This window comes from Lithobates pipiens, unplaced genomic scaffold (genome assembly GCF_037356315.1).
Source record: "Lithobates pipiens isolate NorthernLeopardFrog02 unplaced genomic scaffold, aLitPip1_a1.2 Scaffold_27, whole genome shotgun sequence".
In the NCBI taxonomy this organism is placed as follows: domain Eukaryota; kingdom Metazoa; phylum Chordata; class Amphibia; order Anura; family Ranidae; genus Lithobates; species Lithobates pipiens.
In genome coordinates, this window is record NW_027507788.1 from 27,000,357 (window position 1) to 27,009,355 (window position 8,999).

The 8,999-nt window shown below is 43.6% G+C and overlaps 1 long non-coding RNA gene across 1 annotated transcript; it reads left to right on the top strand.

Moving 5' to 3' along the window:
• Positions 1–3,126: 3,126 nt before the first annotated feature.
• Positions 3,127–8,254, top strand: LOC143933685 (uncharacterized). Its single transcript, XR_013263137.1, has 3 exons — positions 3,127–3,367; positions 4,701–4,797; positions 7,070–8,254. It is a non-coding gene; the product is annotated as an uncharacterized LOC143933685 (long non-coding RNA).
• The last annotated feature ends 745 nt before the right edge of the window (positions 8,255–8,999 follow it).

Below are 8,999 nucleotides of genomic sequence, written 5' to 3' on the forward strand. Positions count from 1 at the left end.
GACATCACCGCTCTCCAGATATATTATACAGAGTGACATCACCACTCTCCAGATATAAGATATATTATACAGTGGTGACATCACCGCTCTCCAGATATAAGATATATTATACGGGAGTGACATCACCGCTCTCCAGATATAAGATATATTATACGGGAGTGACATCACTGCTCTCCAGATATAAGATATATTATACAGGAGTGACATCACCGCTTTTCAGAAATAAGATATATTATACAGAGTGACATCATTGCGCTCCAGATATATTATACAGGAGTGACATCACCACTCTCCAGATATAAGATATATTATACGGGAGTGACATCACCGCTCTCCAGATATAAGATATATTATACAGGAGTGACATCACCGCCCTCCAGATATAAGATATATTATACAGGAGTGACATCACCGCTCTCCAGATATAAGATATATTATACAGGAGTGACATCACCGCTCTCCAGATATATTATACAGAGTGACATCACCACTCTCCAGATATAAGATATATTATAGAGGAGTGACATCACCACTCTCCAGATATAAGATATATTATACAGTGGTGACATCACCGCTCTCCAGATATAAGATATACAGGAGTGACATCACCGCTCTCCAGATATAAGATATATTATACAGTGGTGACATCACCGCTCTCCAGATATAAGATATATTATACGGGAGTGACATCACCGCTCTCCAGATATAAGATATATTATACAGAGTGACATCACCACTTTTCAGATATAAGATATATTATACAGAGTGACATCATTGCGCTCCAGATATATTATACAGGAGTGACATCACCGCTTTTCAGATATAAGATATATTATACAGGAGTGACATCACCACTCTCCAGATATAAGATATATTATACAGGAGTGACATCACCGCTCTCCAGATATAAGATATATTATACAGAGTGACATCACCACTTTTCAGATATAAGATATATTATACAGAGTGACATCATTGCGCTCCAGATATATTATACAGGAGTGACATCACCGCTTTTCAGATATAAGATATATTATACAGTGGTGACATCACCGCTCTCCAGATATAAGATATATTATACAGGAGTGACATCACCGCTCTCCAGATATAAGATATATTATACAGAGTGACATCACCACTTTTCAGATATAAGATATATTATACAGAGTGACATCATTGCGCTCCAGATATATTATACAGGAGTGACATCACCGCTTTTCAGATATAAGATATATTATACAGGAGTGACATCACCACTCTCCAGATATAAGATATATTATACAGGAGTGACATCACCGCTCTCCAGATATATTATACAGAGTGACATCACCACTCTCCAGATATAAGATATATTATACAGTGGTGACATCACCGCTCTCCAGATATAAGATATATTATACAGGAGTGACATCACCGCTCTCCAGATATAAGATATATTATACAGTGGTGACATCACCGCTCTCCAGATATAAGATATATTATACGGGAGTGACATCACCGCTCTCCAGATATAAGATATATTATACGGGAGTGACATCACCGCTCTCCAGATATAAGATATATTATACGGGAGTGACATCACCGCTCTCCAGATATAAGATATATTATACAGTGGTGACATCACCGCTCTCCAGATATAAGATATATTATACGGAAGTGACATCACCGCTCTCCAGATATAAGCTATATTATACGGGAGTGACATCACCGCTCTCCAGATATAAGATATATTATACGGGAGTGACATCACCGCTCTCCAGATATAAGATATATTATACGGGAGTGACATCACCGCTCTCCAGATATAAGATATATTATACGGGAGTGACATCACCGCTCTCCAGATATAAGATATATTATACGGGAGTGACATCACCGCTCTCCAGATATAAGATATATTATACAGGAGTGACATCACCGCTCTCCAGATATAAGATATATTATACAGAGTGACATCACCACTCTCCAGATATAAGATATATTATACATATACATATATTATATGCTCAAAAAAAAAAAAATGCATGCACACTTTATTTTTTTATTTTTTGCAAACAAAATAACATTTATTGATTGAGTTGGTCTTTGATGATGATTTTCCTCCATGGTGATAATCTGGATTTCCATACAATACAATGTGATCTTTGTGGTGGATCTGTGATGGATAGTCCTGTGTGTAGTACATACGATGGGATTTGTATCTCTGATCCGTCTTTAGAAATCCTTTTTTGTTCTGTTTGCTGTGAATGTTCCGCCAAGACAAACATTTGCAGAGATTAGCGGGACGAGCCGCGTTCCCGGCACTCATCTCTTTCCTTGTCTCTGATTTGCAGATCCGAGGATCGGATAAGAGCGGCACCCGGGAGCTGCACATCGCCTACCGATACGGGGCAGGGGCATAACTAGAAATCACAGGGCCCCATAGCAAAATGTTGTATGGGGCCCCCCTGCAAACAGCCCCCCCCCCCCACAAAAAAATCAACTAATTCCATTGAAAAACAGATTACCATACTCATGTGGCACAGTACCCAGGCCAGTAAATGAATTCGACCGTGACCAGTAAATTCATTCATCAATGACCAGTAAATTCATTCATCAGTGACTGACCAGTGAATTCATTCATCAGTGACCATGACCAGTAAATTCATTCATCAATGACCGTGACCAGTAAAGTCATTCATCAGTGACTGACCAGTGAATTCATTCATCAGTGACCATGACCAGTAAATTCATTCATCAATGACCGTGACCAGTAAAGTCATTCATTAGTGACTGACCAGTAAATTCATTCATTAGTGACTGACCAGTAAATTCATTCATCAGTGACTGACCAGTAAATTCATTCATCAGTGACTGACCAGTAAATTCATTCATCAGTGACCAGTAAAATCATTTGACCATGACCAGTAAATTCATTCATCAATGACAGTGACGCTGCATGCAGGCAGCCTATAGAAGTGAATGGAGATGGTGCGGCTGGGTGGACTCTCCTGCACAGCCCAGATGTGTAAGGACAGGTGCATGACACTAGATGCACCCGAGTACCCGTGAGACTGCGCTGTGCAGGCGACTCCGCCCCAGCCGCGGCATCTCCATTCACTTCTATAAGCTGCCCGCATGCAGGAAGTGTTTTGCTGTACGAGTGTTTGAAGTACTTGCATTGACTACACAATGATACCCGATTGGCTGTCGCAGGCAAGAGGGGGAACGATCTTGTATGATTCCAGGGATCTGACTGTTCTGTTTCATTCTCCCGCAGACGTTGTCCAAAGACGAGTCCAATCGGAAAGGGAAACAAAAGTCCAATTTGTCAGATGAGCGGCGGGGGGACGCGGTGCAGAAAGTGCGCAACGCCACCGGCTGTGCGGTAATGGAGAGACCGGAGCGATTAATGGTTCATGTAGTGAGAGTTAGGCCCCCATACACACTATTAGATTTTCTGCAGATTTTTGTCTTCAGATTTACCAAAACCATACAATGCAATAGCCTGACAAATTCAAACTCTTATAGCCGGTTCACACAGGGGCGACTTGTCGGGCGACTTAGATGTCTGACAAGTCGCGTCCCGTTCTGTACTATGGAACCCTTCTAATAGGAGCGACTCAAGTCACTCCGACTTAGAAAAGGGTTCCTGTACTACTTTTGGGGGCGACTTGCATTGACTTCTATATAGGAGTCATTTTGCAAGCCACCGCTGAAGTCTTGTGCAGGTCGTCTGAGGCAGTCGTGCTGCCCCTGTGTGAACCGGCTCTTAAGGTTTGACCTCCTATTATTATATGGTTTTGGTAAATCTGAAGACAAAAATCTGCAGAAAATCTAATAGTGTGTATGGGGGGGTCTTACACTCGTTCAGCTCAGAATTTAGGCTCAGTTGAGGAAAAGGAACATTTTAGATGAGCCTAGAAAACACAAACGCTGCTGGCTGAATATGAGGATACCAAATAATTTGTGTGTAATATTCAATAAAAAGTTCCCTTTAACCACTTCACTACCGGAAGATTTTACCCCCTCTATGACCAGGCCATTTAGCACCGCTCTACTTTTAACTGGCAATTGCTTGGTCATGCAACACTGTACACAAATTACATTTTATATTATTTTTATTTACACAAATAGCACGCATTTTTTTTATTTATTTTTTTTTTCGTGATATTGAATCACCATTCGGGGTTTTTTTTTATTTTATATAAACCAAAAAAATTCAGAAAATTTTGTGCTCAGCGACGTTCCAGTACGTCGCTGAGCCTGTAGCTGCTGCCCCCGCTCGCAGTAAAATAACTGTGCAAGAGGTTAAAGTCCTCCCAACAGTTTAGCAATTTTTTAAACCTTTTCATGAATATTCAGGCTCCTCCTCCTTTATTTTTTTTTTTTTTTTTTTTTTCCTCCGTCCTCCTTAGAATAAAGAAATCCTCGTCTTGGCCCCTTTGACATGGAGGATGCGGAGGTTTTCGTGCCACTAAAGGAGGGTTCCAAAAGGATGCTCTGCCTCCTACCCCCTCCCCCTAGATACAGAGCCCCTCATTGTACTAGTGCTGATTGGCTACAGTGGCAACATGGCAGTGAATGCACTGGCTGGGCATTTCAAAAACGTCCCCTGCCCAAAATAAGCCAAAATATTCAGTTTGATTGCCCTTTACAGGGAATCGGATGCTTTTTAGGTTTTTCTGATTAATATTAATTCTCCGTCTTTCTGTGCTCAGCACGTTCGCCTGATTCTGCAGAGTCTGGAAGCCGAAAACTTCGACGTAGAATCTACTATTCAGGTCATCCTGCAGATCGAAGAGCTGAAACAAATCGGTAAATATTCTCATGTCTGCATTTATCATTTTGGTGATTTTATTTTTTTTTTTCAATTCTGGCCTCTTCCCTGTGGGACCCCTCCTGGGGAAATCTCCTAATGAATACCCAGTTACTGTTATAGGTGTTAGAATAGGGGATAGTAAAAGGAAGGGGAAGATCAGAGAAGACAGGATCAAACAGCCTTTTTTTAAACAATGCACAGGATTAAACCCCTAGGTCAGTGATGGCGAACCTTGGCACCCCAGATGTTTTGGAACTACATTTCCCATGATGCTCTGGCACTCTGCAGTGTACTGGAGCATCATGGGAAATGTAGTTCCAAAACATCTGGGGTGCCAAGGTTCGCCATCCCTGCCCTAGGTGGTTCTCTCGATCGTCTCTCGGGTGCTGCCGCCGCCATATGGGAATCAGGAAGTGGAGCCTTTCGGCTTCATTTCCCGGGTTCCCTACTGCGCATGCGCGAGTCGCGCTGCGCAATAAGGATGGTCCCCGCTGCCTCTGGGATCCGTGTGTTTCCCAGCAGGCAGCGGGGGACTTTCGGAAAGGGGCGTAATCTACGCCCCTTTCCGCAGAGAGCTATCCAGGAAGCGGGGGCAGATACCTGTACTGTACAGGTACCTGCACCCCCCCTCCCCCCGGAAAGTTGCCAATTGTGGCGCCGGAGGGGGGGGGGGGGTTCTAATGAGCGGAAGGTCCACTTTAGGGTGGAGCTCCGCTTTAAATGTCTATATGGCTGACTTGGAGTGATGGAAGTTGCATTGTGGCTCTTAATTATGCCACAATGCAAACTCATTCCCTCACATAACTGTAACATGTATGTGAGTCATTATAGCACCATAAATACTTGTTGGTGTGATGATAAATGGCTATATGGCTGCCTTGCAGTGATGTAAGTGGCATTATGGCTTATCTGTATGCCACAATCCAAGCCCTTCACTTTCATAAAATGTATGCAAGCCATTATAGCATCACACATACATGCACATGTCATGGTAAATGGCTGTATGCGCTGACTTGGAGTGATGGTAGTTGAAGAATGATTCATGCGAAGAGTGGAGCAGAGTGGAACCAGATTCCATAGCAATAGTCGGTTTGCTATGAAATTCCGCTTCCCCTGGACAGAAAGGGCCTGGGGTAAGGAAGAAGAGTGGGGTAAGGAAGAAGAGTGGGGTAAGGAAGAAGAGTGGGGTAAGGAAGAAGAGTGGGGGTGCTTTATACAAAGAGTAGAGCAGTCAGAGAAACAGATGTGCACTGTGCCGTCGTTTGATGTCACAGTGAGGCTGGAATTGATGATCTATTTTTTTTAAAAATCTGTTTGTTTGCGGGTCCCCCCCCCCCAAAAAAAGGGATAATAATAAATTGGATAAAATGTGTAATAATAATAAATTAAATAGGAGGGGCAAAAATATATATATATATAATTTATCTACATTATGTCTGTATGCGCGGGGGCGGGGAAGGTAAAAGTGTAATTTGCATTCGGGATAGAGGAGGAACTGTAGTGCAGAGGGATGGATAGGCGGAGTTCCGATCTGCGCCGAGAGGCAGGGGGAGCCGATCTCGGCGGGGATGCCATTCTCGGCACAACACCGGGCTGGGGGAGAGGCGAGATACTCCGGGGCAGGGATTTCATGTGCAGTGTGAGATCGGGGGCTGGGCACTTATAACCGGTGTTCGGGGGGAATTATAATTGTGGGGGGGCATTTACAGAGAGATGTACTCTGGGGTAATTATATGAGGGTGTGGGGGGTATGTAATTGTAATAGAGGAAGTACTCTGGGGTAATTATAATATGTGGCGGGGATTGCAGGGGGCGATTATAATGGATTGTGGGGTAATTTTAATAATGTGGGGGAGGGACTGTGGGGTAATTATAATGGGGTGGTGGAGGGACTATGGGGTAATTATAATGGGGTGGGGGAGGGATTGGGGGTATTTATAATAATGTGGGGTAAATGTAATATGGGTAGGGGATTTCGGGGCAATTATAATGTGGGAGGGGGCAGGAAAGGTACTGTGGGGTAATTATAGTGCAGTGGGGGATTTTTATGGTAATTATGGGGGAGCGGAGGATTGTAGGGTGGTTATATGTACATTGGAGGTAATTATAACAGGGTGGGGGAGGTGTTGCGGGGTAATTATATATGGGGGGGGGGGGAGGAGATTGTGGGGTAATTTTATTTGGCTGGGGGAGGGGTTGGTTCTATGGGGGTGGTGTCTGTCGGGTTCCTCAGGGTGTTGATCTGACTGTTCTGCTCCCTCCCTCCAGGTCCAATGAGTAGGGATGGCCTCGGCTCCAACTGGCCTGAACCTCCCCGGCACAGGAGACCCCCTACGTAGAATGCACGTAGCAAGACCGAAATCTCCCGCACCACCCCGCAGGGTTTCTCCCACCATGTGGAGACTTACTCTGGTCTCACCTCAAGGGCTGTAGGATGGAGCCCTGAGAGGACCCCAAATCCCACAAGATGGCGCTCTGCCCAGTGCCGGAATGTCGCTTCTCAGGATTTGGAATCCTCATCTTTCCCGGGAGCCCAGTGACACCACCAACACCCCCTACAGGAAGGCACTGCCCACTGAGCATATTGTAATAGGGGGGATGGGGGCTCCTAAATGAGCAGATCTTGTATTTGTATGAAGGGGAATGTACTGTAAGTACCGGCTGCCTATGATTGACGACCTAAAGTTATCCTATCCAGTATGGGCCATTCCACCAAAAACCTGCTTCATTAGAGCTGAACTCTATTAGGAGATCCCAGAGGGGGATTAAGCCTATCACTTGGTACGTTTTCCATAATAAAACATGGTTACTCCTTTGCTATAAATCAGGAATCAGACCTGAATCGCACCTGAACGGATGAACAGACACGCGCCGGACCCCGGACACAAACCCGCGGCCCCACATAGGTGAACCCGGCCTCAATCTGATGATCTATATAGTACACAGCGAGCCTTTCTCCCGCCAAGCTGTGAAGGAGAGCCTAGAAAATACCTGAAAAGGAGGCGAGTGCTCCACCTACTGGCTGAAAATGGGAACAGAAAACAATCACATCCACCTGCAAGAAATCTGTTTATTCAAAAATGTTTAATAAAATTTCTACAAACATCCGACACATTCACTCCATTCGTTTTGGTTTCAATTTTATTCCACCGTTCATATTTACTCCACGAAAAAGAAAACCTAAAACCAGTGTTGGGACTTTGTATGAGGCGATGACTATGACAGTTCATGAACCTCCATCCCTGCTACATTGAGAAAGGGCTTTATATGAAGGGCGCTACTAAATGACCCCCTTCAGTACCGGGCACTGCCACCCCCTTCCTGCCCAGGACCATTTTCAGCTCTCAGCGCTGTCGCACTTTGAATGACAATTACGCCATCTTGCTACGATGTAACCATGTGACAGTTTTATAATTTTCTTCCCACAAATAAATTTCTTTTGGTGGTATTTGATTACCTCTGCGGTTTTTATTTTTAGTGCTGTAAACAAAAGAACAAATAAAAAAAAAAAAAACACAGTGGGGGTTATTTACTAAAGGAAAATCCACTTTGCACTACAAGTGGAAACTACAAGTGGAAAGTGCACTTGGAAGTTGCAGTCGCTGTAGATCCGAGGGGGACATGCAAGGAAAATAAAAAAACAGCAAATTTTAGCTTGCACGTGATTGGATGATAAAATCAGCAGAGCTTCCCCTTGTTTCAGATCTTCCCCTAAGATCTACAGCGACTGCAACTTCCCAGTGCACTTTCCACTTGTAGTGGATTTGCCTTTAGTAAATTACCTCCAATATCTTTTACTTTTTGCTCTAATAAATATCCCAGTTTAAAAAAAAAAAAAAATTTCCTGTTTAGGCCGATATGTATTTTTGGTAAAAAATAAAACTAAATCGCAATAAGCGGATATTAATTGGTTTGCGCAAAAGTTATAGCGACTACAAAATAGGCGACAGATTTATGGCATTTTTATTATTATTATTTTTTTTTTTTTTAACTAGTAATGGCGGTGATCTGGCATTTTTATCGGGACTGCGACATTGCGCGGCGGTTATCAAAAGCTCCGGCGGGTGCGCATGCTTCCAGGGAGCGGCTCCCTTAGTGGCCACAGGGAAAATGCTACATCACAGTAACTACGTGCAATGTCTGTATTTTATTATATTTTATTCTAACCGCTTACAGAACGCCCGCCGCAGGAATACGT